The sequence below is a fragment of the Bombina bombina genome, chromosome 5 (genome assembly GCF_027579735.1).
Source record: "Bombina bombina isolate aBomBom1 chromosome 5, aBomBom1.pri, whole genome shotgun sequence".
Lineage (NCBI taxonomy): Eukaryota > Metazoa > Chordata > Amphibia > Anura > Bombinatoridae > Bombina > Bombina bombina.
In genome coordinates this window covers 239,028,937-239,046,021 of record NC_069503.1, presented here as the reverse complement: position 1 = coordinate 239,046,021, position 17,085 = coordinate 239,028,937, and the positions used below count along the sequence as shown (strand labels likewise).

General features: G+C 40.2%; 1 protein-coding gene across 2 annotated transcripts in view; it reads right to left on the bottom strand.

The window, feature by feature from the left end:
• The window catches only part of LOC128660201 (patched domain-containing protein 3), a 144,883-nt gene extending 130,345 nt beyond the window's left edge, over nucleotides 1-14,538 (bottom strand). The window contains exon 1 of one of the 2 annotated variants that reach the window (XM_053713902.1): nucleotides 14,370-14,538. The gene's annotated coding sequence lies outside the window, so the exon portion shown is untranslated. The other variant, XM_053713901.1, reaches the window with a different exon arrangement.
• Nucleotides 14,539-17,085: the final 2,547 nt, after the last annotated feature.

The following is a 17,085-nucleotide window of genomic DNA, read 5'->3' as shown; positions in this document are numbered from 1 at the left end:
TGTTGTTATTTATTCTTTACTCTTCTTTTTCCCCCTCTCAGCGATCCCTCCGAAATAGAGACTCATAAACTACAATCCACCACAGCGGAACAGATGTCCTGGGGTAAGATAATTCACTATCTAGGCCACATGTATTTGCATAAACCATCACTCACGTATACGCAAACCCACACAAACACCTATGAATAATAGAATTAGACTGATTTCTCACAACGTTCGGGGTCTCAACACTGACATTAAACGGAGGATGGCAATGAATCAAAATACGGCACTGAACGCCAATATAGTGTTTCTGCAAGAAACACACTTTCCTAGAGATAGCCCCCCGAAATATTGGACAAAGCAATTCACCACACACTACCACGCCACAGCACCCAAGAAGACTCGAGGAGTGTCTATCTTGATACACTCTTCGGTGGGGTTCCATCATGACAGCACACTAGCCGACCCTGAAGGCAGATACTTAATAGTGAAGGGATGTATCCTGGACAGTGAGGTCACCCTGTGTAACATATATGCCCCCAATGATAACCAACACACATTTTTTGCCAACGTGGCTCGTCTCTTGACAGATTGGTCACAAACTAAGATTATATTAGCAGGAGACTTTAACATAACCATGACCCCTATTCAATCCCCACGCATCAAAATATTGACTCCTAAACATCACAGACACAACCGCATTGTCAAAGACATACAAGACTCGTTTGCACCACACACTCTTAGAGACACATGGAACACGCTATATGGTACAACCACAGACACTACCTTTTATTCAGCTGCACATGACTCCTACACTAGACTTGACTACATCTATACAAGCCAGATATTGCAACCCATGTTACGAAGTTCGAGTATACACGCCTGTGTGTGGTCGGACCATTCCATAATTTCGGCTGACCTAGAGGGATTAAGAGATATTAATAGAACCAGGACTTGGACATACGACACTACCTTGCTAAGAGCCAACCAAGATCATAATGACATACTCCGTGCCATGACTGAATTCTGGACTATTAACACCGACTCCACCACAAACCCTATGTACTCCTGGGCTGCTCATAAAGCAGTGATTAGGGGACTATTGATCCAACTCAAAGCTAAAAATACCAAGAAATATAGAACCCACATAGCACAATTACACAAAGATATCGAAGTATTGGAGAGACAGCACAAACTGACCAAGAACCCAGCGACGCTACGAGCCCTACAAGATAGGAAACAATCTCTAACCACACTGTTAAATACACAAGCGGCAAGGGCAGCGCAGCGACTTAAATCACAGTACTTTATCTATGCGAACAAGCCAGACAGATTTATGGCACATAGGATTAGGGAGAGATGTAGAGCATCAGCGATACCCTCAATAGAAACAGAAGAGGGAACTCTGACCTCCCACCCCCAGGAGATAGTTGATGTGAAAGTGATTGAGGAGCACAGGTGTGAATGAGTTGCAACAAAAAGGTTTATTTGAAACGGCTTGCAATGTTACAACGCAAATGAGTGAAACAAATATACAAAGATTAGTATTGAACTAACCAAAAACAAACAGTGTGAGGGGAGAAAAAAACATACTCCCCGGGGCTAATACATGACTGAACAGAATCTACTGTTAGGAAGCAGACTACAAAAAGGACAGGTATACGCGTTTCAGCAGATTGCCTTACTCATTACCTGGTTAAAAGTATATGTGTGTGCTCTTTAAAAAGACTAGTAGGCAGCTTCCTATTGGTTACTAGGGACCCACCCCCTGTTGCTAGGTGTAAACAACAGACCAATCACGATGTTCTGTAGATACACAGAAAATCACTACCAGTGTTTACATTGAAACTCCTAAAGTGTTATATGATAATCTGATAAACAAACAAACTAACAAGCTAATCATAGCTGCATAAATTAAAGGGGCACCAATTTATCCGAGTTATTTCAACTATCTAGGTAAGGGTGACCAAATGCAGGAAAATACAGATGAAGGTTTGTAATCTAACTATGTCATGTGTTTCATAGGTAATATGCAGTTCATCATTTCTCTTTGATATAAAGTAGAACTTCTGTTTCCATACACTCTGAAACATAATATAGAAAATTATATGAGACATGTTATAAAAGACATTATGCAGATTATCATAAAATAAAGTTATTGAATTCTAAATTCTAAATATTTTGAATGCACAGATTGGAAACAACACTAATCAGTCCTAGATAAAGTTCCTAGAAGGGAAGGTAAAATTCTGGTTATTCCAGTGTAAACATGTATCCATTTACAAATAGTAGATATTACATCAATAACAATTGTGGTCTAGATAACCTTGCTAATGGAGGTTTTTCGGGAACAGGGGGTCAAGAGGATGGTGAAAATACGTGGGCAGTAGGCTATAGTTCCACTTACATAAAGCAAACCCAAGATGTTACTTACTCGGTTTTGGATAAAGAGGCATAAAGAGGTAAGCAGGACCTTGGGCTGGGAGAGAAATAAGTAACAACAAGGGAGAATATATTCTCACCAAAAGTTTATTAGGTCATATTCAGAATTAAGACCTTCAGGAACTCTTGTCCTGAGTTTGAAAATCCAAAATACTTCTCTCTCCCCCAGCCTTCGGTCCCTATCTTGTCCTCTCTTCAGTGGGGGGACCTTTTCTATGATGGTCCAAGAGAAGTTAGAGGTATCTTTAGCATGTATACCTGCAAAATGTTGTACCAGAGGGGTGGATAATACTCCCGCCCTAATATCTGCTAGATGTTCTTTTATTCGGACCCTAGCTTCCCTGGTCGTGAGACCCACATATTGAAGGGAACAATTCCTACAGCTAATGACATATATCACATAGGTAGATCTACAGTTTAGACATGTGTCTATTCCAAATACTTGGCCAGTTGTTAGTGAATTGAACTGATTTCCTGTTGTCACTTTCTCGCATGCCACACAAGTTCGATGGTGGCAGCGGAAAGTGCCCTTACAGCTCAACCATGATGACACATTTTGGCCTTGTGTTTTCAACCTAGTGGGTGCTATTAGGTTGCCTATGGTTTTATTCTTCTTGTAGGATACTCTCAAGCCTCTCTCTACTACCTCCTTCAATCTGTCATCAGCAGACAGCATGCAGAAGTTTCTTTTGATGATTTGACAAATATCATCATATTGTTTAGAGTATTCTGTTAGGAAAATGATCTTGTCATCTGTCCTCTGTTGTGGACTCAGTCTTTCCCTTGAAGCTCTAGATGGTCCAAGGAGTTTGTCCCTAGGTATACTCTCTACAATATTCCTAGCCTTAGAAATGACCGAATTCTTATAGCCTCTCTCCCTAAGCCTTCTCTCTAGGTCATCCGCCTGTTTATTGTAAACTGCTGCATCGCTGCAGTTTCTCTTCAGGCGGATGAACTGTCCCTTTGCAACCCCCTTGAATACTCCTTGCGGGTGATAACTTTTCGCATGTAGAAGGGAATTTCCCGAGATTGGCTTCCGATAGGTTTCTGAGGCTATTGTCTGTCCTGGCTCACCTACCAATGTTACATCTAGAAAGTTGATACTCCTGCTCTGTACTTCATGGGTAAAGTGGATTCCCATGGCGTCATCATCAAGGCTGTCCAGAAAGATCTGTAGGTCAGACCTATTGCCCCTCCATATGAACAAGAGGTCATCTATAAAACGGCCATACCAAATAATACATCCTTTGTGGGGATTGCCATCTCCAAAGACGTGGGACAGCTCCCACCAACCCATGAACAGGTTGGCATATGAGGGGGCAAACTTCGCCCCCATCGCTGTCCCACGCCTTTGGAGAAAGAAATCCCCCCCAAATTCAAAATAATTGTGGCTCAATAAAAAATATGTTACCTCTACTACATAGTCCACAAAGGCAGAGTCTGACCCCCAGTATCTTTCCATAAAGAAGCGAATGGCCTCCAATCCCCTCTCATGTGGAATGGAGGTATAGAGTGACCTTACGTCAGCTGTGACCCATAAGAAATCTTCAGCCCACTTCACACGTGAGAGGAGATTAAGGACATGCTTAGTGTCTGAAAGGAAGCTCCAAAGTGAGCTCACCATTGGTTGCAGCACCTGATCAAGCCACTCTGACAGGTGCTCCAGGAGGGAGCCAATTCCACTTACAATTGGCCCCCCCTGCACATTCTGGACAGACTTGTGTACTTTGGGCAAGTGATTGAAGGTAGGTATTGCTGGGTTGGACACCATCAGGTAATCCCTTGTGTTGTCATCAATAATGCCCATCTCTACTCCATTATCTACAAGGGAGGCCAACTGCCGCCGATAGAGCCTTGTAGGGTCACCTGCCAGAGTGGCATAATCATCCTGATTACTCAATTGTCTATAAGCCTCATCCTTGAACTCCTCTGTACTAAGTACTACTATAGTACCCCCCTTATCGGCGGCCCTCACCACAATACTAGCATTGTTAGCCAAGCTATCCAACGCTTTCTTGTGGTTAACAGAAATGTTTCGTTTTTGACCTCTTGTAGAGCTATAATATAACCTGGTGAGGTCTTGCTCTACCCTTTGCTGGAATTTCTCAAGAATTGATCCCCTATTATGTAGGGGATAAAAAGTTGACTTACATTTGAAGGATGGTGCTCGAATTGACATCCCAGTAGTGTGATCACCCCCTGTTGCCCCCAATGTTTCCAGGGCTCTAATATCACAATACTCCTGAAACTCAAGGTCCCCACCATCCCCATCCCCCCTGATTTCCAGAGGCCTATACATAGGAATGGATTCGGGACTCTCACAAACTCCAGCCTGTTGGGAGTGGTAGAACTTTTTTAATGTTAACTTCCTTATCAACTTGTTCACATCAAGCAAAGTTCTAAACAGATCAAAGTCCACATCTGGTGTGAATGATAGTCCCAGACTGAGTACCTCTAGTTCGTACTTATTAAGTACCTGGTCTGACAGATTCAGAACATTCTGTAGTTGCCCCTTCGTCGGCCCTTTCTCTGGGGGTATCTCCTCTGATCTTTGAACTGGACGCTTGGTTCCATTCTTTCTCCTCCCCCCCCCGTCTGGTGTTCTTTGGGGGGCCCGAAAAACCTGTTCCAATTGGGCATTTTCCGTCTCTCTGGTATCCCTTGAGGTCGCTCCTACACATTCTTGTTCTTCTCTGTAGTGTGAATGTGACTGGACTGTCTGGGTCTTGAGTATAGGGGGTGGGAGCACCGTTGCTATTGTGCTCTCTTTGGGTCTTGTTGCCTGTTCTTTTGGTGGTAGCTCTTCCCCACCAGATCCAGAACCCTCGTCATATGACTCCCCCTCACTCTCATAGAAATTGACCCTTCTTCCTCTGTTTCGCCTTTGCTTATTCCTTCCCCTCTGTTGGTTTGGAAAGTAAGAATTTTTATTATGATCCTTTTTCAAAAGGTACCTATCCCTCTTGTTCCAAATATATACCCGATTCAAATCATAATCTGATTGATCCCGCAGGTATTTATTGTGTTTCACTTCTAGAAGTAAGGTTTTAGCCTCCGCTATGACTTGTTGTAGTGTCGTATCAAACTTAATATAGCTTGCCTCTTTGCTTCTGTTGTTGAGTTCCCTTTGGATTTCCTTTATTTTGGTTGCTAGTTCATCCAATGATTTCCTCTTAAACTCACATATTAAGTCCATTAATTTAAGTGAGCAAGTGGTCAAGTGGCCATTCCAAGGAGATAGTTGATACCTTTGCAAATTTTTATGGCAAACTCTATGACGGGGAAAAGGTGACTCATAACACGGAGACAATGACCCAAACAGGAAAATTCTTAAATGACTGCAGACTGACATCGCAACAGAGAGACGCCCTTGATGCCCAGATAACTCCTGTAGAGATCCTAGGAGCCATTAAAGATTTGAAACCGGGGAAAGCAGCAGGCCCCGATGGTTTCCCAGGAGAATATTATAAACTTTTCAAAAGCACACTCGTTCCCCACTTAACCAAGTTTTGTAATTTCATTCTGGAGGGTAACCCCATGCCCCGGGAGTTGTTAGATGCAAAAATAGTAGTTATTCCCAAACCAGATAAGGACCACAAAAAATGCAGAAACTATCGTCCTATATCCTTAATTAACCAGGATCTTAAGATCTTTACAAAAATCTTAGCCAACCGCCTCAAACCAATCATGCCATCTATAATCCACCCTGACCAAGTGGGGTTTATACAGCATAGAGAAGCCCCAGATAACATCAGACGAGTGATTAATTTAGTTCAGCACCTAGAAAAAATACAGACGCCTTCTCTGATCCTATCACTGGACGCGGAGAAGGCGTTTGATAGAATAGACTGGAAATATATGTTTGCAGTCATGGAGGAGATGGGTTTCGGTGACACCTTTCTGTCCGCTCTGCGGGCTATATACTCCAACCCACAGGCCCAAGTAACTTCAGGGGGGTATAGGTCCAACTCTTTCCCCATACTGAACGGGACGAGACAGGGGTGCCCTTTGTCGCCCCTGTTGTTTGTCCACTGTATTGAACCGCTGGCGGCCAAAATTCGGACACACCCGGACATATCGGGAGTTCGAACAGCCCACTCTGAATACAAAATCTCTTTATTTGCGGACGACATCTTGCTCACAATTACTAAACCGCTCATATCGCTTCCTAATCTACATTTGTTACTAAGTGAATTCTCAAATATATCAGGTTATAAAATAAATGTGGAAAAAAGCGAGCTCCTCCCGGTGGCCATTCCCCCACACACACGGAAAATAATAGAACTCAACTTCGAGTTTCGGTGGGCTCCCAAAACAATAAGATACCTAGGTATCAATCTTCCGGTTCAGATGCAACAGTTGTATAAATACAACTATACTCCACTCCTTAACCAATTTAGAAAAGACCTTTCGGGATGGCGGAGGTGTGGCTTTTCCTGGATGGGAAGAGTAGCGCTGATCAAAATGAGCATACTCCCACGTATATTATACCTCTTTCGGGCCCTCCCCATTAAATTGATCAAAACAGATTTTGTTAAAATACAGGCTGAAATACTAGCTTTTATAAGAGGGCCAAAATCGGCCAGAATAGCAAAACAGGTGGTTTGTAAGAGTAGAGCGGCGGGGGGAGTGGGAGCTCCAGATCTCTTGGAATACTATAAAGCCGCCAGGCTAGCCCAAGACTCCTGCCTCCTGAGAAGGTCAGAAGAGGCCACCTGGGTATTCTTGGAGATGGAACTAGGGGGGTGGGAGGACAGAGACTCGATTCTATGGGACGCACAAACTACTCACCCAACTAAGACATATACTAAAACATACACCACGGACCTGACCATAAAGACTTGGTCACAAACACTTAAAAGAACAGACTTGTTCCCAGAATTTTCTCTAATGACACCAATTAGATGCCTCTTATCAGGAGACTCCCGCAGACTAGTGGCCAAATGGGAAAACAAGGGGCTCTACAGAGTAGCGGATGTGATACAGGGGGGACAGTTGCTTCCTTTTACCCAGTTACAGACAAAACTGATTCCTATAAAGCTCCACTGGTACCTATATCTTCAGTTAAACTCCTCCTTGCACTTATTCCTGAAAAATTCAAAAAAGGGACAATCTACGGTGTTAGAAACCTATAGCACAAATCCTACAAGGACCAAACACAATATCTCTAAAATATACATAACACTGCAGACGCCCCCAAACAGAGCTAAATCCATGATAATGGTAAAATGGGAGGAAGACTTGAACATAAGTAAAGAAGTACACGAATGGGAGGAACTATTCCAAGTAGCTGATAAGGGATTAATTAGTATGGATCTAAAGGAAAATGTCACAAAGACCCTATTTAGATGGTACCTAACCCCAATGAGAACAGCCCATATACAGCCAAATGGCAGCAACTTATGTTACAGAGGGTGCGGGGAATTGGGATCCTACAAACACCTGTGGTGGGAATGTAGGGAAATACAGGGGACATGGCAAAAACTCTCTGCCCTTATTAGCCAAAAGCTGGAGGAGGAGGTTACACTCACTATCCAACAAGCATTACTACACGAACACATAGACAGATTCCATAGATATATCAATACATTCATCAGAATTCTGTGCACAGTGACAAGAGTTTGCATTGCAAAATACTGGAAGATAGGGTCACCCCCATGGTTAGAAATATACAATAAAATATGCCACACCTATACTATGTATGAATACGCAACAGACACGTTAAATAATAGGGCCTCTTTTCAGAAGATATGGTACTACTGGATTAGCAATGCACACTCCACAGAGGAGAACGCGCAGGCCGACTTGACCCCTAGAAACTAGGTCTGAACGCTTCTTGTAGGCCTTGGAGGATCGCTGGGAGCGGGGACACTATCTCCCCCTTCTCTACTCTCTTCCCTCTCCCCCCCCTTTTTTCCCCCCTCCCCTTTTTTCTTCCCTTTCTGAAACTGTTTTATTTGAAAGGAGTCTTAAGGACAACTACTTACCTTAATCTAAATGTTTACTTGTTCATTACGAGAGTTAAGAAATTGTCACCCTTGTTTTTTTACTGTTCTATTATTGAGAAACAGACTTACGTGATGATAACTCTGTAACAATCCATCTGGGTCAATCTCCAAGATACAGAGCAACACCTTGGACATCTTTGGATACTGATGTAGTATCCCAGAACCCTCTACACGCAAAGATAGGTCTTTCTGAGTCTATGAAATGTATTGGGATGCAGAGGAGGGTGGAGGAGAATGCTGTTTGGGTATATTAAGTTTGTCATCTCTTGTTATCTTAATGTTTATGTTTCTGGAGAAATGGCTGATCAATTTTTGTATTTTAAGTAAACAAGAATTACGTAACCAATAAAAAATATTTAAATATAAATAAACCTAACACTAAGCCCCTGAAGATCTTCCTACCTTATCTTCACCTCGCCGGGTATCACACCGATCCGTCCTGGCTCCGAAATCTTCATCCAAGCCCAAGCGGGGGCTGGCGATCCATAATCCGGCGGCTGAAGAGGTCCAGAAGAGGCTCCAAAGTCTTCATCCTATCCGGCAAGAAGAGGCGATCCAGACCGGCAACCATCTTGATCCAAGCGGCATCTTCTATCTTCATCCGATGAGGAACGGCTCCATCGTGAAGACCTCCAGCGCGGATCAATCATCTTCTTCTGACGTCCAACTGAAGAATGAAGGTTCCTTTAAGGGACGTCATCCAAGATGGCGTCCCTCGAATTCCTATTGGCTGATAGGATTCTATCAACCAATCGGAATTAAGGTAGGAAAATTCTGATTGGCTGATGGAATCAGCCAATTAGAATCAAGTTAAATCCGATTGGCTGATCCAATCAGCCAATCAGATTGAGCTCGCATTCTATTGGGTGTTCCGATCAGCCAATAGAATGCAAGCTCAATCTGATTGGCTGATTTGATCAGCCAATCGGATTTAACTTGATTCTGATTGGCTGATTCCATCAGCCAATCAGAATTTTCCTACCTTAATTCCGATTGGCTGATAGAATCCTATCAGCCAATCGGAATTCGAGGGACACCATCTTGGATGACGTCCCTTAAAGGAACCTTCATTCTTCAGTTGGACGTCGGAAGAAGAAGATTGATCCGCGCTGGAGGTCTTCACGATGGAGCCGTTCCTCATCGGATGAAGATAGAAGATCCCGCTTGGATCAAGATGGTTGCCGGTCCGGATCGCCTCTTCTTCCCGGATAGGATGAAGACTTTGGAGCCTCTTCTGGACCTCTTCAGCCGCCGGATTATGGATCGCCAGCCCCCGCTTGGGCTTGGATGAAGATTTCGGAGCCAGGACGGATCGGTGTGATACCCGGCGAGGTGAAGATAAGGTAGGAAGATCTTCAGGGGCTTAGTTTTAGGTTTATTTAAGGGGGGTTTGGGTTAGATTAGGGGTATGTGGGTGGTGGGTTTTAATGTTGGGGGGGTATTGTATGTGGTTTTTTTTACAGGCAAAAGAGCTGAATTCTTTGGGGCATGCCCCACAAAAGGTCCTTTTAAGGGCTGGTAAGGTAAAAGAGCTTTGAACTTTTTTAATTTAGAATAGGGTAGGGCATTTTTTTATTTTGTGGGGCTTTGTTATTTTATTAGGGGGCTTAGAGTAGGTGTAATTAGTTTAAAATTGTTGTAATATTTTTCTTATGTTTGTAAATATTTTTTTATTTTTTGTAACTTAGTTCTTTTTTATTTTTTGTACTTTAGTTAGTTTATTTAAATGTATTTATTTGTAGGTATTGTATTTAATTAATTTATTGATAGTGTAGTGTTAGGTTTAATTGTAGGTAATTGGAGGTATTTTATTTAATTAATTTATTGATAGTGTAGTGTTAGGTTTAATTGTAACTTAGGTTAGGATTTATTTTACAGGTAATTTTGTAATTATTTTAACTAGGTAACTATTAAATAGTTATTAACTATTTAATAGCTATTGTACCTGGTTAAAATAATTACAAAGTTACCTTTAAAATAAATATAAATCCTAAAATAGCTACAATATAATTATAATTTATATTGTAGCTATATTAGGGTTTATTTTACAGGTAAGTATTTAGCTTTAAATAGGAATAATTTATTTAATAATAGTTAATTTATTTAGTTAGATTTAAATTATATTTAAGTTAGGGGGTGTTAGGGTTAGGGTTAGAATTAGCTTTAGGGGTTAAAAAATTTATTAGAATAGCGGTGAGCTCCGGTCGGCAGATTAGGGGTTAATGCTTGAAGTTAGGTGTCGGCGATGTTAGGGAGGGCAGATTAGGGGTTAATACTATTTATTATAGGGTTATTGAGGCGGGAGTGAGGCGGATTAGGGGTTAATAACTTTATTATAATAGCGGTGCGGTCCGGTCGGCAGATTAGGGGTTAATAAGTGTAGGCAAGTGGAGGCGACGTTGAGGGGGGCAGATTAGGGGTTAATAAATATAATATAGGGGTCGGTGGTGTTAGGGGCAGCAGATTAGGGGTACATAAGTATAACGTACCTTGCGGCGGCGTGCGGACGGCAGATTAGGGGTTAAAAAATTAGTGGAGGCGATGTGGGAGGACCTCGGTTTAGGGGTACATAGGTAGTTTATGGGTGTTAGTGTACTTTAGAGCACAGTAGTTAAGGGCTTTATAAACCGGCGTTAGCCCAGAAAGCTCTTAACTACTGGTTTTTTTCTGCGGCTGGAGTTTTGTTGTTAGATTTCTAACGCTCACTTCAGCCACAACTCTAAATACCGGCGTTAGAAAGATCCCATTGAAAAGATAGGATACGCAATTGACGTAAGGGGATCTGCGGTATGGAAAAGTCGCGGCTGGAAAGTGAGCGTTAGACCCTTTCCTGACTGACTCCAAATACCAGAGGGCGGTAAAAACCAGCGTTAGGAGCCTCTAACGCTGGTTTTGACGGCTACCGCCCAACTCTAAATCTAGCCGCAAGAGAACCAAGAAAAATTGATAAAAGAAGTAAATTAGAAAGTTGTCTAAAATTACATGCTTTATCTGAATCACAAAAGTTTATTTTTGACTAGACTATCCCTTTAACTGGAAATGGCTATAATGCACTTATATATATATATTTATATATGTGTACATACAGTATATATTAATGTTTTAATATGTATATATATATGACTGTAAATACATATATAAACATATAAATACATTATTATATATGTACACATATAAACACACACACAAACACATATATATATATATATATATATATATATACACATACACATACAAATACATCTTTAGCAATGTATATGTATGTGTCTCAATTTTAAAGCCATTTGCCTGATTCTTTTTTTCTAACACTCGAGATCTCATATCTTTGAGCCCTTATAACTTTTGTGTGCAATATTTGTTTAAATAATTCTTATTAGGCAGTGTTAATATGAACGTAACTATAACTTTTTTGTGCAACGTTTTTGTTTCGGAAAACAGTTAACCACAGCTCTGAGATCGCTGTAAGGATTGAAGCATAAATGGCTTGCAAAAACATGATTACGCTAGCGTAAAACCATTTGGGCCTCACTTGTAATCTAGCCCAGAGTATTTAAATAAAAAATATTTCCAATTGACTTGAGGTATCACATTGTGCACAGTCTTTTTGTGTGCACACTCTGAGGCACCAACTTATACTGAGCATGTGCAAGTGTGTACAGTTCATACATTTATGGAATCTGAGACTGGCTGACCGCTGTCACATACAACAAGAAACAGGAGAATAAAGGGAGTCTGAAATATGACAGAAAAATAAAAATCTACTGTTTATTTAAAAAAAAAAAACAAATAAAAAAAAAAAAACTATTAAATTGTATTTTTATTACTCATATGTTGATTATGTAGTTCTACTGTATTTAATGATCCTTTAAATTAAATGATTACAGGCCCTTCTTGTAGTCATTAATTATTAATTTCAATGTGGTTATTAGGGTTGCCACCTCAGCCATGTTTTCCTGGACACTTATAAGTTACACATGCTGCAGGGTGTGCAGGGAAGAATATGAATCGTGCATATAAATAGAGCTGTCAAGAAACACAATACATATTCCTCCCTGCATACCCTGCAGCATGTGTAACTCATTAGTGTCCAGGAAAACATGGCTGAGGTGGCAACCCTAGTGGTTATATTATTTTAGGAGAGTAAATACTTGTGCCAGGTATATCGGATCGATAGAAGATAGATAGATATATCTATCTAGCTATCTACATTTACAAAGGCTAGCACTTGCCAGTCTAATCCTAAATTGATGTATACATATTAATTAGCAAGCACCCTGGCAGTAGGGTGGGTGGATGAAAGTGAGTGTGCTTCTAGGTCACTATATATATATATATATATATATATAGGGGTCTACCTAAAAGACATGGACTCCCTGCCCAATGTGTCTAAAGGGATATGGCTGCACCTCACTTACAAGGCCCAAAGAAGGCCGAAACAATCATCTAAAGTTGCCATGCTCCTTCATCAGAGATGGATTGCCTGGTATTTTTGGCCTGGACTGACCTGTATACTTCAGGAAAGTTCTTCTCTGTGAAAGCACAATTTGTACGAAGAGGCTGTTCCGGGGTGGCACGTTGCCAGAGGACTAGCTAATTATTTGCATACCTCTAATGGGTTGAAGAATAATCCTTAAAGTATATAAATATTATATGGATAAGTGCCACTCTCTTCAATATATTTACAATCATCTCCATTCTGAGTGTGGAATTGCCCAGTCAATTCTGTTTTGTCTTGTTGCCCAAAAGTGACCAGCCAATAAAAAAAAAAAGAAATCAAGAAGACAGCGCACCTCTGATTCAATACATTTTAAAAATGAATTAAAAATAAAGCATGCAAATCAATGCACTTACAGTGTGGCTAAAAATGCATGCATGTCAGCAAAGGCACTTGGGGTCCACACTTAGTCCAAACAAATGGTGCCTTGGTGCTAGGGTTGCAACATTTTCTGGAAACAAAAATACCGGACATGCTCATCATGATAAATTTGCATAAATATTTATACAGTATAAATCTGCTAGAAATGATTTTAAATGATCATTTTTTACAGTTAGATTCCAATACACTTAGACGTTTTGCCACAAAAGCATCTTTATTTCTATATTTAAACTTTATTTTCAACTTTGATCTGCACCATAAAAATAAGGGCAACCCTACCTGGTAGTGGGTCCGAAATGTGCTGTGTGGTCCTCTGTTTATAATTCCAAACAATCCAGTCTCCTACACATCTCTCCAGCAACTTCCTTGGTATGGTGGTCCTTTAGTGACCTATTACCTCAATACGTTTCTTCCATCGCGTTGACTAGATAAAGAGAAAATGCTGTGTCCTAAACAGCATCATATCCTTCCATATTTACTTTATGTAAATATCACCATCTACTGGACATAGAAAAGAATTGCCTAATGCTATGCAGTTGTTGATTGAACTCAGTGAGAGCCAACTTCCTATTACACGAGTGCCACGCCCATAGATCAATATTTTAGCAGCCTTAAGGGCATATTTATAGATATTAAACACACAAGTAATAATATATTTCCTAAAAATATCCAGTGCCACAGGAAAATATTTAGGTAATGTTGCAGGGTACCCTATATCTGCTGTTCTCTCCTTAATTAGCCTGAACTATGCAAAATAAACAGTTAGTTATATATTATTTGATATTGAAAAAAAAAATAATAATTTAATAAGGTTATTTATTTTAAAGGGCTATAAAAAAAAAACTTAAAATATTGAAAAAGTATCATGACCATGCAAAAAATACATCAGGATACCATCCTGATGTATTCTTTGCTTTTGAAATCAATCTTTTTAATTCAGAGAGCTTCTGTAATTCAGGCAATTCGGCTTTATCCTGTGCTCAAAAGTTTACAGTCAAATCTATCAAGATACAGAGAGACAGTGTATCTCTGATTAAAAACACACAAATCATTGCACTTACAGAATTGCTAAAAAAAAAAAAGCATGCATGTCAGCACAGTCACTCGGTGTTCACACTTAATCCCACAGAAGTGCCCTGGGTTTAGCTGTGTGGTCCTCCGCTTAGAGTTCCAGAATCACACAGGTCCCTTGTGTGTCTCTCTTCTTGAGTAGGGTGGTCCTGTAGTAACTAAAAACCTCAATGCATTGCTATTTATCAACAAAAAAAGCTGCATCTGAAACAGCGTCACTGCTTGCTATATATGCTATATGCATATGTCGCCATCTACTGGACATATGAATAAATTGAGTAATACTTTAAAAAGCACCTGTTTGGGCTATATTACGAGTGGTGCACTAATTTTTGTGTGTGAGTGATATTGGGTTTATCACAGCTGTTTGCGCGCATCAGAAGTAGCGCACGTATTACAGGTTCAGAGTAAACGCGCAATTGAATTTAGGGTTGGGACAGAGCGACTTCAAAGCTCTGGTTAACTGTTAAACTCAACAAAACGTGTCACAAAACACATCAAAAATACATTTAAAAGTACAGTTACACTCATAGCAACACTATCTAAAAAAAAGTATTTAAAAAAAAATATTGCACAAAAAATCTTCTAAGAGCTCAAAGATGAGTGCTCGGGTGTTAGAAAATAAAAGGCAGGCAATGGGCTTTAAAACTGACATTAAACACTTTTAGATGATAACATAAAATGATAAATCGTTTCTATGAAAAAAAACTCTGCAATAGACTTTCATTATTAATTTTGGCCCCTTTTCCATTCTGAAATTCTGAGCTTTTTCAGATGCTGTTAGAAATGGAAGTGCAGAACACTGTTATATACCACACAGCCATTGGCTGCACACTCTAGTGACCTATTAAAAACTGACCTAAATTGGCCACAGCAGAGAAGATAACCTAAGTTACAACATGGCAGCTCCCATTGTTTTATAGACACTAAGGGGTATATTTATTAATGTGCGAGCGGACATGATACCATGTAGTGTATCATGTCCGCCGCACACCGATAAATGCCAACAGCACATGCTGTCGCATTTATCATTGCACCAGCAGTTCTTGTGAACTGCTGGTGCAATACCACCCCCTGCAGATTCGCAGCCAATCGCCTGCTAGCAGGGGGTATCAATCAACCCGATCGTATTCGATCAGGTTGATTTCTGTCTGCGGCCTGAGAGCAGGCAGACAAGTTATGGAGCAGCGGTCTTTAGACCGATGCTTCGTAACTTATGTTTCCGGCGAGCCTGAAGAATCGCCAGAAACACGGGGCATCAAGCCTGTAACTTTACACTTATTTTGTCAATATTTAAACAGCTAATGTGACTTTAAAAAAATGTATCTACATTTTATTCTCATACTAATCTTTTCTTTGAATGCATCATTCTATCTAGCATTTATTTAGTGTTTAATGTCCCTTTAACATAGAAATACATACTATACAAGCCTAAATATTTATGTATAATTATATACAGGCGTACCTCGCAGTAACGGACCTACTCAACTGAGGGCCCTGGTGCAAGATTTGTTTGGGGCCCCCCAAAGGTAATTTAGTAAAAAAGTAAAAGTAATAAAATACATTCTGCTCTGTATAATGATTTTGAGAATAGATCGTTGGACCTGCTACTTACACTAATAAAAGGCTTCCCTGCATTAGGATTGTAAACATTCTGCATACATTTATGTATAGGCTGCCTGTTATGGGCCCTCTCCAGCTCGTGGGCCCTTGTGCCGCTGCACCAATGGTAATCCCGTCCCTGGTACCTTGGAAATATTGCGGTTTTGGTTCCAGACCCCTGCAATAAAATGAATATAGCAATAAACTGAGTCACACTCATTGTTCTTCGTTTCCCATTGCATATAAAAGATATATTTATACTTAGGTTTGCCAGGAGATCTCCGTAAAAATACTGGACACCCGGCATATAACCGGGGGGAGGGGAACTATATATATATAAAAATTAAGCACATTTAATAATATAAGTACATTGGAAAGTTGTTTAAAATTGTATGTTCTATCCAAATAATGAAAGAAAATGTTGAGGTTTCCTCTTCCTTTAAGGCCTGTGTTGATGTGCATGTCTGTATAAGCTTCTCAGTACACAGGTATTAAAGAGACCGGAGTCAGTAGCACAGTACACAACTGGTCTAAATAAAACTCTTTAAAAGCTTGTTTTTTTTTTTTATTCATCTTCTGTCAAATATTTTAAGTTTTTGGATATTTGTAAATATCTATATTTGTTGTCACTTGTACAAGCATAAGCAGTGACACAAAGTGTTACAAAAAGGTAATATTTCTTTAGTTAATACCACTTCTACAAGTTCAGTAGAAAACTGTTACTAGCTTTAAAACCAGTTTTGCTCTTAATGCACAATCTTTTTTTAAAAGGTGTGTATATATAATGTAAAAATAATACACTTTTTAAAAAGGTGTGTGTGTATATATACATTAACACACTGTTTAAGTCCCTGAACTGCTAGAGAGGGCTGCCCATCTGCTTCCTACAGCTATCTTCTAGCCGTCAAGGGGTTAAACGGTTTTACAGCCGGACTAAACTAAAGACAGCACACACTATATGATGTCTCACATAAGCAGGGCTGCTGAGGTGAAGGCAATTACATCTCTTCTCCTGTCAGTGAAAGTCTGTGTTAAATAGAAAATAAACAGACACTTCACTCCTGAGTTCTATTTACAGACGCCCCGCCCCCGTAGCTACCGGTA